The sequence below is a fragment of the Aotus nancymaae genome, unplaced genomic scaffold (assembly GCF_030222135.1).
Source record: "Aotus nancymaae isolate 86718 unplaced genomic scaffold, 86718_ANA_hifiasm-v0.15.2.pri h1tg000014l, whole genome shotgun sequence".
Taxonomy (NCBI): Eukaryota; Metazoa; Chordata; class Mammalia; order Primates; family Aotidae; genus Aotus; species Aotus nancymaae.
In genome coordinates this window covers 64918208-64933124 of record NW_026988425.1, presented here as the reverse complement: position 1 = coordinate 64933124, position 14917 = coordinate 64918208, and the positions used below count along the sequence as shown (strand labels likewise).

The 14917-nt window shown below is 38.9% G+C and overlaps 1 long non-coding RNA gene across 1 annotated transcript in view; it reads right to left on the bottom strand.

Annotated features, from left to right (window-relative positions):
* Window positions 1–10324: 10324 nt before the first annotated feature.
* The window catches only part of LOC135274874 (uncharacterized), a 128566-nt gene continuing 123973 nt past the window's right edge, over window positions 10325–14917 (bottom strand). Inside the window, exon 3 of the long non-coding RNA XR_010342599.1 lies at window positions 10325–10404. This is a non-coding gene — a long non-coding RNA (uncharacterized LOC135274874). The remainder of the gene's footprint in view (window positions 10405–14917) is intronic.

Genomic DNA, 14917 nt, shown 5'->3' with positions numbered 1-14917 from the left:
TTGAGATATCTTTCTAGACGTCTGGCCAACCTTGCTCTCATGTCTAAATAGCCCTAATTGGGTCACATAGTTTTGCGGAACCACTGACTGGCAAAGTCGTTGGATACTGAATGGCTTGGAGTAATCTAGAGTGAGAAGTCTGCTGGGGAGAAAAGGACCAAGGCCATAACAGAAGGAACGAACATTTTGCACCAGATAACCCCTGATGTTCTTGGGCGATTTATTGAAAGATCACAGGTCTCACAAGGACTACTATATATTCTGCTACCTATTCTGTGTTTCTGATTTAGTTTGAAACACAAAAGAGATGTTATCATGTTTGTATTCACCTATTGTACCTTAACAAACAAATAACTTTATATAAGTAGACAAACAAAACAAATAAAATCCCATAGTTCAATGGGACAGAATGGAAAGAGCACTGTATCCAAATACGGCAACCTGGAGACTTGACTTTACTAAGTACCTTGTACCTTGACTAGTACCTTGACTACTAATTTGTTGTGGCACCTGTGATACTCAGCTAATCTTTCTGTGCTTCTGCTGGTTAACCTCTGACATGAATGTCTGAAGATTTTGAGTCCATATGGCAAAATAATCACATGAATTCTTCATTTATTCTCTAATACAAACACATAACACAAGGTGATAGAAACAGAATATAACACATTTTTAAAATACATGTCTTAGAGAAAAAGGGAACATCTCTTTTAAAAATAAAAAATAGCAAGTGTTTGGAAAGTTGGAGTCATGGGGCACATAGGGAGTAGGTGCTTTCAAAGTTCCTTTCGAAATGAGGGCCAAGAGAATTCTAGTTGTCACGGGAGACCAGGTTCTTTGAATTAAGCAGGGGGCTGGACAGCACCTCCATCCATGAAACTGGGACTGAAATTTCTCTGCTTGACCACATAGCTATGGCTAGAAACATTCTACTTGTGTAGAGAGGAACCCATGTAATAAAGAGAACCAGGCTAGCACCGAGCACAGGTGTTATGTGTTACCCACTTGAGCTGAATGGCTGTTACTTTAATGTAAGACTATCCTGGAACTGTGATGTCTGGAAGGCCAGGCTGAGGCAACCATTGGAAGGAGCAGGCATTCAGGAAAGTTTCATACAAGATGAAATCTCAAATAAAATCTACAAAGCACACCAAAAAATTTATTGCAACACAAATCCATTATGAAATTCAACAAGTGAGAATTCATACCCAAAGAAATTGGAATGACATATAAATCTTCAAATAACTTTTTTTTTTTTTGAGACAGAGTCTTGCTCTGTCACCAGGCTGGAGTGCAGTGGCATGACCTCAGCTCACTGCAACCTCCATCTCCCTGATTCAAGCGATTCCCCTGCCTCAGCCTCCTGAGTAGCTGGGACTACAGGCGTGTGCCACCACGCCCGGCTAATTTTTCGTATTTTAGTAGAGACAGGATTTCACCATGACCAGTATGGTCTCGATCTCCTGACCTCATGATTTGCTGGCCTCAGCCTCCCAAAGTGCTGGGATTATAGGTTCAAGCCACCATGCCCGGCCCAAATCTTCAAATAATTTTAAATTTAACATGCTTAAAATTCTTAAAGAGATTAAGGATGAATAGCATTTTTTCAATATTAAATGGAAGGTTATATGACAAGAAGATATAAAAATAAGCTTATTGAAAATTAAATTTTATTCCTTGAATTAGGAAAAAAACACTCAAAAAATAAACCTTAATACTTAGCATAAACAGGAGACTGGGCAGACTTGAAGGCAGAATTAAAGAATTGGAAGATTGAGCTGAGGGGTCATACAGAACTTAGCCTAGACCTAGCTTAGAAAGAGGAGACAGAAGTATAAAAGAGCTCACGTAAAAGAAAAATAGACAGAGAAACACAGATCACACACCCAATGGGAGTCCCAGAAGGAATGAATAATAAAAATTGGGCAGAAAAACTACTTAAAAATATAATAGCAGAAAAAAATTTAATTGAAAAAATATAAAAATCCTCAGACTGAAAAATCATCCTGAATGCTTAGAAGGATAAAACTAAATAAAAATAAAATTCACAGCTGGGCGCGATGGCTCACGCCTGTAATCCCAACACTTTGAGAAGCCAAGGTGGGCAGATCACGAGGTCAGGAGTTCAAGACCAGCCTGGCCAACACAGTGAAACTCGTCTCTACTAAGAATACAAAAAATTAGCCAGGCATGGTGGTAGGCGCCTGTAATCCCAGCTACTTTGGAGGCTGAGGCAGGAAAATTGCTTGAACCCAGGAGGCAGAGGTTGCAGTGGGCCAAGATTGTACCACTGCACTCCAGCCTGGGGGACAGAGCAAGACTCCAACTCAAAAAAAAAAAAAAAAAAAGAAAATCACATTTAGATAGAGTGGTCTAAAATTAAAATGGATGTTAAACAATTAAAACAGTCGTCTTTATTTTACAAGATTAGGGCTCAAATGAACAATGGGTGGGAAGGTGCCCTGCGGAGAAGAGAAGGTAATGCTACGATGTGCTGGGGGTTAGGGGTGATAATCAATCATATCTCCCCCCAACTCTGAGTTTGGAACCAGTTGAGAAATAGCCACAAAAGATAGAGAATAAAGATACAAATATCAGCTTTATTATGGATAAATCTAGATTGGAGAATACTATACACCTTCAACCAAGATGATTCTGAAAAATAATAATATTTGGGGGCCGGGCACAGCAGCTCATGTCTGTAATCTCAGCACTTTGGGAGGCCCAAGTGGGTGGATCACTTGAGATCAGGAGTTTGAGATCAGCCTGGTCAACATGGTGAAACCCTGTCTCTACTAAAAACGTAAAAATTAGCTGAGCATGGTAGCACTCACCTGTAATCTCAGCTACTCAGGAGGCTGAAGCAGGAGAATTGCTTGAACCTGGAAGGTGGAGGCTGCAGTGAGCCAAGATCTCACCACCGCTCTCCAGCCTGGACAACAGAGTGAGACTCTGTCTCAAAAAAAAAAAGAGAATCACTTACTGCATTGCTTTTCTTTCTTTTTCTTTTCCTTTTTTTGAGACAGGGCCTTGCTCTGTTGCCCAGGCTGGAATGCGGTGGTGTGATCTCAGCTGACTGCAACCTCCGCCTTCCAGGCTCAAACAATTCTTCTGCCTCAGCCTCCCCAGGCTAATTTATAATTTTTTTGTAGAGAAGGGGGTCTCACTATGTTACCCAGGTTGGTCTCAAACTCCTGGACTCAAGCAATCCTTCTGCATTGGCCTCCCAAAATGCTAGGATTTTAAGTATGAGTCACCATGGCTGTCCACTGTATTCATTTTCTATTGCTGTGTAATAAATATTTTAAATTTACCAGCTCAAAACAACACACATTTATGATGTCACCATTCCCAAACATCAGGAATCTAGACATTGCTTAACTGGATCTTCTGCTTGGGGCCTCACAAGATTGTATGCAAAGAATTGACCAGGTCTCTTTCCTTCCTGGAGCTCAGAGTCCTCTTCTAAGCCCAGGGAGATATTGAGTAGGAGTTAGTTTCTTGTGGTTACAGGACTGAAGCTGGAAGTTTCTAGAGTTTCCACAATTCCCTGCTTTGTGACTCTCAACATATGCAGTTGATGTGATGGCAACTTGCTTCCTCAAGGCCAGCAGGAAAGTCTTACTTCTTCAGCCTGCTAAAACTTCTATCACGACCTAACCATGGGGTGATAGCCTGACATCTTTGTTGTATAATATAACCTAATCAAGGGAGTGATAGCCCATTACTTTTGCCATATTCTGTTGGTTAGAAGCAAGTCACAGGTTCATCCACACATACAGGGAGTAGAATACACAGGACTTGAACAGCAGGCGGCAGGAATTATCAGCAGGCACCCTAAGGTCTGTCCACCACACTCACTGTCCTAATCATTAAGTGGGAATGTTCCCCCAAGGTTGTTATGAGTGTCATACAAAATAATAATATGAGAAAGTGACTGACGTGAATAATAATATGAGAAAGTGCTCGCTAATGTGAAATACCCTTTTCTGGCCCAAGAACAGAGTGAGTGATGATCAGACCACAAGGTAGGAATCTAAATTTTTAGCAAGTGCCTCAGTGCTGATGCAGATGGTCCAAGGACTGTATTTTTAAAAACACAGAAAGGATATGTCATCTGCCCAAGGTCCTATAATGACAGAGCACAGACAACCTGGAGTCTGTATGACTTCACAGTCAGCACATCACAGTGCCCACCAGCTCTCATCCAAGGACTTGAGGCCTCTCAGTTCCTCTGTAGCCCTACAATTCATGTCACTCTGGAGGTCCACCCCGGGGCTTTGCTTTTTGAAGTAGGCCTGGAGTCTCCAGATTTCTTTATGTACCCTTTCCCCAAATTTGAGCATACATATCCAAAATGTTTATCTGTGTTTGATTGTTTACAAATTATACATATAAGCTGTCATACTAGTTTATTATAAAACATACCCAAAAGAACTTTTCAAAGGATAGAAAACATATAATAAACCATACATTAAGTTTTCTGATAATTACAATGGCTCTTTTCTATCATGAGCTGATATTAGTTGAGGTTTTTGTTAATGATTGATGGTTTAAATCTGTACTTCAAATAACCTTCTTGATGGAGTTCAATACACTTTGGCTTCTGTGTAGACTTCTTTGCAGATCTGATTCAATTATTATTTTTACTTTGTAATATGATTGAAGGAGTAGAAAAAAATGTCTGTTCTGCCATTTTCTTATTCTTTGCAGAATTATTAATCACATTATTATTAATTGCACTATTATTGGATTTAACTTGTTATTCTGTTTAACTTGTAATTATGTTTAGTTTGTAATTTAGGAGGCAGGAATCCTTAAAAAAACTGTTAGTTGGCAACATACAAACTGCATTATGTCACAATACACTAAACGCCAGTGAAGGAGTGATTGTATAATGGTCAACGTCTTCACAGTGTGGAATTCCCACTTCTCCTTTGGGTTAACTCAAGTTCTGTTTGTGACCCATGACCAGCTTATATATGGATCAAGTGAGAGTACCAGTGCCATCATGTGTACTAAATGTTGATCAATCTAGATTGCTTATGGGGGAGGATAAATATAAACAACTTTGGAAGTTCTGCAAACCTGTCATTAGAGACCAGTGAATTGGATTTATCACTTGCGAACCCACGTTAATGAATATTGGAGATTCTGGCATCAAAATGAATAGTCATTTTAAAAAGGTATCTATCACATCTTTGCCACCTCTAATGTATAACATTTCCATATGTCACTTCAGATATCTTGCCAAATGCAATATATGAAGCTTAAGAGAATTCAGTTTTATCTCAGCAGAGGGCGTCCCTTCCTTCAACAAGAGGCTATCTTAAGACCTGGAACGTAAAAGAGGTCATAAAAATAATCTCTAAGACTAAAAGGACTAAATGAAGCTCATCCATTATCCAACCCAATGTCCTCATTTCCTGTGTGAGCTCAAGTCCAGAGAACTGGTCAGATGTCCATGGTTAGCTGATGACTAAAAAGCAGGACTAGAATTCAGGCCTCCTATCCTCAGCTCAGGGCATTCTCCAATATTCCCCACAGTCCTTTAATGCATATTTCTTAAGAAATATTTATTAGGAATAGTAAGCTTAGCTCATTTACATTTAGTGGAATCACCGATAATTTGGGTTTTAATCTAGCATCCTATTTCATGATTGATATGTTCTACTGCTTCTATGATTCTTTTTCTCATCTCTTGACTTCTTTTGGATCAACTAAGATTTTTTAATTGCTGATCTTCCCCTTTACTATTTTGGAAGATTTACAATAATTATCTATTCTTTTAGTGGCTGTCCTAAAAATTATTACCATTTTCTATTTATTATTTCAGTTTTAACCTTTCATTGTTAACATATCCAAATATAATATAAGTATGAATCTCTATCATTGGCCTATACAACTCAGAAAGCTTAGAACACACACTTCAATCCCATCTACCTACATCCCAATTAATTGGCAATTGACACAATTAAAATTCTACATAATTTTAAATTCTGTAATCTGTTTTTATTGTTTTTTTATTTCTCATTTCTTCCTGAGTCTCAGATTTTCCATCTGGATTATTTTACTTGTTCCTTTTTTTTTTTTTTTTTTTTTTTTTGAGATGGAGTCTCACCCTGTTGCCCAGGCTGGAGTGCAATGGTGCAATCTTGGCTTACTGTAACCTCTGCCTTCTGGGTTCAAGTGATTCTCCTGCCTCAGCCTCCCGGATAGCTGGGACTACATGCATGCACCACCATGCCCGGCTAATTTTTTGTATTTTTAGTAGAGACAGGGTTTCACTGTGTTAGCCAGGATGGTCTCAATCTCCTGGCCTCATGACCTCAGCCTCCCAAAGTGCTGGGATTACAGGCGTGAACCACCATGCCCAGCCCTCCTTGTTTCTTAAATACATCTTTTAAAATTTTCCAAACTCTCTCTTTTTTAAAAAAAAAAAGTGTTTATCCTTACCAAATATAATATAAATGAATATATAATATAATTATATATTAATAAATGGAATATTTCCTGGGAATAGAAATCTAAGTGTGCAATTGTTTTATCTCAACATGTTGACAATATTATTTTATTGTCTTCTGACTTCAGTTATTAACTTTTAAAAGTCAGCTGTCAATTTAACTTTATTTCTTTAAAGGTAATATGTCATTTTCTCTATGACTGCTTTCAATATGTGGTGTGCTTATGGTTCAGTTTCTCTGGTTTTCCATGGTTTCACTATAATGTGTCTGGCAGTGCTGTTCTTTAAATTTATATTGTGTAAGCTCTATTAGGCTTTTTGAATCTATAGATTTATGTCTTTTATTAGTCCTTAATATTCTTGGCTATCATATCTTAAAACATTGCCTTCTGTCTATTTTCTCCTTCAGACACAGCAGAGTTATTTTATAGTTTGTGACTAGTAATTCCAACAGACATTATTTCCAGTGATTATGGGTCTATTTGTGTTGTCTGTTGTTTCTGCTGGTGTTGCTCAATAAGCTCTGTTTCCATGTATGACTGGCTATTTTGACAATGTGTTGAACATTGTATTTTAAAGATTATTTGTACAAATTTTCACAATAATTTGAGGCCTAGAATAACATCATCTTCTTCCAAAGAGGATTTTCCTTTGCCTTTGCCAGACCGTTGAGATGCTACCAGTCTGGGTCTGTCTCAAACCAAGATCAAGGCTCGCAATTTCCTGGACCACCCAGGTGACATAAAGTCAAATCAAAATTCTTTGCAGGGATTATCTTACTCATGATTCACCTTACCTGGATCCTTTGGATCCCAACTTAAAGTGGTCGTGGTTTATTAAAATTCACAATTCTGGTGGATTACAGGTCTTACCTTTTGCCTCCTGGCCCCAGGAATTTGCCAAAAGTAAATTTCTTTAGGATTAACAAATGTTCTTAGGGCAAAATCAGATTTGAATGTTGGTCTTACTCTCTAGGTTCCTCTCTTCTAGATTTTGGTTTTGTAATTCCTCAATATCTTAATATTTTGATTCTTTTAAGAAGATTTTTTTATATTTCATTTAGTTCTTTAGGTTTCCTTAGTGGAAGGATTGGTCCAAATTCTCTAATCATCAATTATTGTGAGTAGAAGTTTTAGTTTATGTATTTAACAGAAGAAATAATATTTTTCACAGTTCTCTATTTCTACTTTATGTTTATAAAATTGTTAGTCACTATAAAGCACTTTATATATACCAAGAATGTAACATATCCTACAGAACCAAAATTGTTATGTAGCATTTAACAAGTTCCTTTAAAGGACCCAATCTGGCATGCTATGAAATTGTTTATAAGATAATTTTAAGTTGTGACTACTTCAGGTTTTGGATACTCAGTATGATAAATGTGTGCTTCACCAATTCATAAAAATATAATGGAAGATTCAGTGAACTATATATGGCATACATACTTAATATCATACCCCACCAAGGGTGCTTACTCTTCCCACTGGATGAAAGTGTCTTCCCCTTCCCAGGCCTCTTTCAAATATTTTCTCTGTCCTCATCTTCTCAATAAAGCCTTCCCTGTACATCCTATTTAAAGTTGCAAACTCCCCCATCCCATTCCTGCATTTCTTAATCTCATCTTGTTTTTTGCTTTTCTCCATCTTGCATGCTTACATACCAAACATTATATATCCTGGCTCTATCTATCACTGCCTCTCCAATCTTGATAAATCTACTTAACCTCTCAATTCCTCATTTTTCCTAGACATAAAGCAGCATGAAGAAAAGCATCCCTCTTCTTCATATGGATGTCTCACAGTGAGTATGGTGATCACAAAGGGGGTTACATTTTAATAAGGTTGTTGCCATTATTATTGCACAATAACCTTTTTATAATAATGTGCTGAATTGTAAGAAATGATCACAAATTCCTTCTATATATATACGCACACATACATGCACTCCATTTTCTTAAATCTGGATAGCCTTATGACCTGCTTTGTGGTGGAAATAACACTGTATATTTTAATTTCAGGCTTCAAGAGCCTATGTAGCATCCACTTTTACCCTCCTGTAACCCTGAGACATTTACATGAAGAAGTCTGGGATAGCCTCCTGGAGAATGAGAGACCACAAAGAAAGACAGGCCCAGCCAACTCCTGCATCAATTGCCCGTGACTGACAATGTCTTCAACCATATAATCCCAGTCAAGCCACTAGAAGAATGCAACAATATATATAAGAATAAACAAGACCAGCAGAAGAGCTGTCCATCAATCCGAGCCTCAATTGCTGACCCATAGAACCATGTGCAAATAAATATAAAACTGAGACAAAAACTATTTGCTAGAGTAAAATTGACTATGTCTTAAAAAATATTTGAATAGTTATTTGTTCAAGAAGCAAAAGAATAAGAGTTATACTCCCTTTTATAGTAATAAACCTCTACCTAACCAACTTTTCTGCAGATTATAATTTAAAACTTTAGAAAAATAGAAAACTATCTGAAGGCAAATAAAAGCAGGCAGATATTACAGAAGAGTTTATACATGAGTTAAGTTTTATGTTTCTTTTTTTTTTTTTTCATCCTGAGAGCAGGCTATAGCTGGTGCGACATAGGGGTCGCTGAAACTCTGATAGAAACCCACAGTCTTCCTGGCTTGCAGAACCAAATGTCAGAGTTCAAGGCAACCACAGCTTCTTGAAAATGAGAGGGAAATTCCATGAAGGAGATAATCACAGAGAGAGAAAGAGAGAGACAAAGCACACCCAAATGCTGCCTAGGAATTTCTGGTTGAACCCTATGTCTCACATTTGTGGGACAGAGCTCAAGCCTCTCAGCCGAGGAAAACAAAGCAAAAACTTGGATTTGAGCTGCTGCCTTCTTCAAGACATACAAGAATCTGAAGTTTGAATTAGCCAAAATAACTGCCTGCCTAAAAAATCTGCACAATATTCCTCAGAATAGCATAACAGAATACAGAGTCTCCTCAGTGTATCATTTATAACAGCCAGAATACACTCAAAAATTGCTCAACATTTGAAGAAAAAAATATGACCCATTTATTCTCAAGAGAAAAAAACCAATTTGGAGATAATACAGGTGATGGAATTGGCAGACTAGATTTTAAAGTGGTTATTGTAACTATACTCAAGGACATAAAGAAAAACATACTTCTAATAAATGAAAGGATAAGAAAGCTCAATAAAGAACTAAAAACTATTTTTTTCTTAAAAGAACCAAATAAAAATTCTAGAATTAAATATTACAATATCTAAAATAAAAAATATACTGGTTTGTCTTAGCAGTAAAATAGAAATAACAGAAAATATCAGTAATCTTTAAAATCATTCAATAGAAGTTATTCAATATGCAGAATAGAGAGAAGAGACATTGAAAAACAATAAGCAGATCCTCTGGGAACTGTGGATAATCTCAAAAGGTCTAATATATATGTAACTGGAGTCAGAGACGGAGAAGAGAAAAAATAGTTCAGAAAAAATATTTGAAAAGAAGTATAGGTGAAAATTATTCAAATTTAGAGAAAGGCATAAAGTTACAGATTTAGGAAGGAAAGCAGTCCCCAAGCAGAAGAGGATTAGACACACACCCACACCCACACCCACAACCCCACCCCACACACACAGATACATCAAACTGCTAAAAACCAGAGTTAAGAAGAACAATCTTGAAATAACACAAAGGAACTTATTATAGACTCATTCTATACCAAATAAAATACTACATGCAGAGTTTTATGAATTTTTTTATTCAGGAAATTTTCAGTGTAGGAGAAATTGCTACTTTTCACTGGAGAAAAAAATCCTGGCTGTGAGGAGCTCATTCACACTGTCAGGGACCATGGAGGTGGGTGGTTGAGGAGCAGACTAATAGCCCTGCATTTCCATTTCAGCTGGGGAAGAACTTCTGGAGGAGACAGGATGCTGTGAGCTCTCTGGAAGACAGAAAGATTTTGACATCAATAACTCTAAAATCAGGGAAAGAGAAGTGAGATCCTCATGGTAAACTTGAGAATGACCCAACCAGAGAATCTAGTGCCTTGGAGCCAAGGGAGTTTTTGAAATGGAATTAGTAGAAAGAAATTTGGGGGGAAGGAGGAAGGCCCAGAAGATTTTGATCCTTTAACAGCATTTGTTTCCTCATATGCTTTCCCTCCTTTCTCCCACAATTTAGCATAACCCTTTTCAGGGTGGGTCACTTTGAAAAACATAAGCAGGCAGATTCTTTCCCTTCTTTTTCACCAATAGATCAGAGCTGTCTGGAGGTAGCTGCTCTGGGCAGTGTGTGGCCTCGTTTTGACAAATGTGTACTCCTTAGTTCATAGAGGATGGCATTAATAATTGAAAACAAATAAATAACGAAACCTCCAAATGTAAACCCAAAGTTTGCTGCTTGTTATAATTATGTTTTTCATACTAGACTGGAAATAAGGCCATTGTGTTTTTGTTTGTATGGAAGGCTCTTTTTCTCTTTTTATTCTCCCTCCCTTACTTCCCCATTCCTCCATCTCACACCATCTTATATTTTAGGGGCAATATTCCCAAAGGAAGGTAGTAATCCAAGAAATAGCTGGAAGCTTGTTGCCAGGGTTGAGACAAGGGCCTGGTGTGATCTCAGGCTGAGTACCAGTTAGTAATAGTGCAACCCAGCAGCATCATGGCCGGTCTTTCAGCCCGTCTGCAGCTCTTCCTGGAACACAGGGCTTTTCCTGTGTTTGAACTCACCGCCAATGGCTGTCCTACCAAAGGTAAACAGCATCAGTCTAAGCAAACTACTCTGTTTCCAAAAGAAAGCTTTCAACTTTTCTGCTGGAAGAGACAGGAGGGGGTTGTTTGAGGACTGGGTGGAGGAGAGGGAGGAGGTTAGACCAGAGGAAACACAAGTGACCCTGGAGCCTTGCCCTGCTGTGTTTCTTTCTTTTCTTTTCTTTTTTTTTTTCTTTTCACCTCTCTCATTATTTTTGGCTGGCTCCTTTGTGCGTGCTGCCTTCTATTCACTGACAGCTGCTTTGAACATCAGTCATATCAGGTCATCTGCCAAGCTGTGTGCCTCTGGTCACATTGCTCTGAGGCCTCCGGTTTTTCAGCTTCAAAGCACCTCACAAGCAGTGACTTGCCTCATTTGGAGAGGGTGTTAAAAGAAGGGGAAGCCTGGGACGGACTCACGAAACCTCCGGTGTTAAGGCTGGAAGCTTCGATCTCATTTTGCAGAGGAAGAAATTAGGACTGAAGAAGAGTTGCAGAGGCATACTTCCTGGTCCTTGTGGTCAGTAAGTGGAAGGGCTGGGGGTAGAAGCCAGATCTGTTCATGTCTAGTCTGAAGGTGTCCTTCCCACTCTTTGGATTTCAAACCATATTTCTCAAGAAGTCTTAGCCTACCTCAAATGTGCCTCATTGATGACAACAATTTAAGAATGAGATGGGTGAAGGAGTGGGGCTAGGAGAATGCCCCGTGGATGGAACCATCCTCCTCCTCCAAGTGGAACCTCTTCTTTTCGGTCACATTCACTCACGTATTCAGTCATTCATTCAAAGTTGCTTATTGAGCAACTTTCACATGCCAAGTGGCTTCCAGACACTGGAATACAGTGGTGATCCAGCAAAGTCTGATTCCCATGAAACTTACATTCTGTTGTTTGAATTTGTTCCCAAGGAGGATTATTTTTTGGTGAAAGGGTCCTGTTGATTTTTTTCTCCTTTAAAGAAAATAACATCTTTTCAACATCTAGCCTTCAGATTATTTACTGGTATTCATTAAGCACTTGCCAACACTAAGTATAGATTTTGCCACCACCTAAAGCAAATTGGCTGCTGATCTTCTAACCCATGGTAATGTAAAATCTCTAAAGAAAAGACAGCTAAAGAGAGAACTTGACTAGACAACATCACCCCCACTCACTAACAAATGTTGGAAAGAAATAAACATGTCAGTGGCATAGATGGTGAGTTAAACTCCTATGGCTTATAGTCTACCAGGGGCCACTAATACATTCACTGTTTTGTTATCCCATATATGATGTAGGGAGGTGAAAAAATACATGACAATTTTACTACAGATCTACTTGGTTGGTGGTATGGTGAAGGTGGGTACAGCAGTTAACAGACTTAGTTATTTCAGAGTCAAATTTTGAGATCCACCCATCTATGAATATTCCTACCTGGAATTTTTGGTTTGAAAAGTTAGAGCCAAAATTGTAAACTAGCAACAGATAACTGCTACATAGCAAATAATGACAAAACTAACTGGTTTTTTTTTAAAAAAAGGTTATTATCTCATATTTCTGTGGGGCAGGAATTCAGAAACAGCATATCTGAGTGGTTTGGTTAAGGATCTTTGATGAGGTTGCAGTCAGTGTGGCAGGGGCTGCCATTGTCTGAAAGTGTGACTGAGCCAGATGCTCCATTGACAAGACAGTGCACTCACAAGGCTGTTAGTAGGAGCCCTCAGTTTCCTCCATGTGGTCTTTTCCGCATGTTACTTGGGTCATGACATGGCTGCTAATTTCTCCCCAAAGCAAGCAATCCAAGAAAAAGTAAACAAGGAGGGGACTCCAATGCCTTCAATGACTGTGTCTTCTAAGTCCCTTACTGTCACTTCTTCCTTATCCTGATTTTATGGAACAAATCACTAAGTCCAACTCACACTAAAAAGATAAGGAATTAGATGTCATCTCTCAAACAAAGGAATATTGAAGAATTGGAGATGTATTTTAAAACCCTAATGCTAGGTCCCTTCACATATATAATTAATTTTTTCTTAGATTATTTTATTTTGGGAGGGTCTTGCTGTTGCCAAGGCTGTAGTGTAGTGGGGTGATCACTGCTTACTGCTCATTGCAGCCTTGACCTCCCAGCCTCAGGCAATCCTCCCACCTCAGACTTTCAAGTAGCTGGGACCACAGGCATGCGCCACTCTGCCTGGCTAATTTTCTTATTTTTCTTCTGTAGAGACAGGTCTTACTATGTTGACCAGCCTGGTTTCAAACTCCTGGCCTCAAGCAGTTCTATGGTCTTGGCCACCCAAAGTGTGGAGATTACAAGCATGAACCACCATGCCTGGCCCAATTCTATAATATTTAAATTATAGATTCCACATAAATATTCAGTTTTTGTCTTATTTTTAAAAAATAAGATCTGATCACACTAGGCCTATGTGCTCACAAAGCACTTTATATTGAACATAGACTCTTCAATTTGCCATGATCACCACCAAACTCTCTGTATTACACATGGCACACTTATTTAACACATGTGTTACCTGCTTGGCTCATTTAAATCATTGAGTTTAGAGCTAAATACTGATCTAGATCTAATGAGGCTGGAAGACATGGCAATGGAATCGAAGAAGGAAGAAGACTGACCCCTGGTGTGAGTTGGATCCCAGAAGATTGGGAAATGAGACAGGTTGTGGGTTTTCTTAGAGTGGCAGCAGCCTTGCATCACACCTGCATTGGGCTGTATGGATGACAGGGGCAGGAGATCTAGGCATGAGGCAGGCAATAGGTCAAATAGATTTGGCAGATGTTCCTGTGATGGAACTTGACACTGAGTGTGTAGAGTCACCAGGAGAACCAGCCCCCTTTGAGAGGACCATGAATGACCCAGCATGGATCAAGGCTCAGTGCTGTCTTCCTAAGATTGCCTGAGTCCTAGGTCTGGGACAACCTAAGGAAGGGTGTGGGATTCACAAAAAATAATGACATAGAATTGTTAGCCAACTTTGCCAAGGAGGGGATCTCTAATCATATTTAGTTTAATGTATAAAAATAAAGTTATTCTATCCTTGGTGTGCCACAGACACATCAATAAGCATTTAGAATGCTTGAAGAGAGACTGCAAGCAGAAGAAAAGGCCTTTACAACCTCTCTGGAGGAGACTGTGAAAAGGTGACCTTTACTAAGTTATGAAAATGAAGATTGGAGAATGATTAGCCTAATAATAACCCACAGTTGACAGTGCACTCAAAGGCTGTTAGTGGGAGCCCTCAGTTTCTCTCCATGTGGCCCTCTCCATAGGTTACTTGGGTATCCTCATGACATGGCTGCTAATTTCCCCCCAAAGCAAGCAATCCAAGAAAGAGAAAACAAGGAAGGCTTGCTTTATTTTTAATATGACTATGAACATTCCCCAACTTAAAAATGCTTGTTTGCTCCTTCCAGATATTTGGAGGTCAGACTGCATGTTCCTTGGTGGTCAAGTCCACAGGCCAGTTGTGATCTGGTGAAATATATACTTGGTATTAGTCCCCTTCCTGGCATACAACTCCTAAAATTCTTGGACTCTTCAAAATGATGTGTCTTTTGATATGCTAATGAGTTGACTGGTGGCTGGAAGCCCAAGGTAGCTTCAGGATAGGGGCTGGTCACAGGAAAGACCAAGTTGTAATTACAGAGTTGGGACGCTCAGCCTCACCCCCGAACCTGCAGGAAGGGGAGAGGGGCTGAAGGT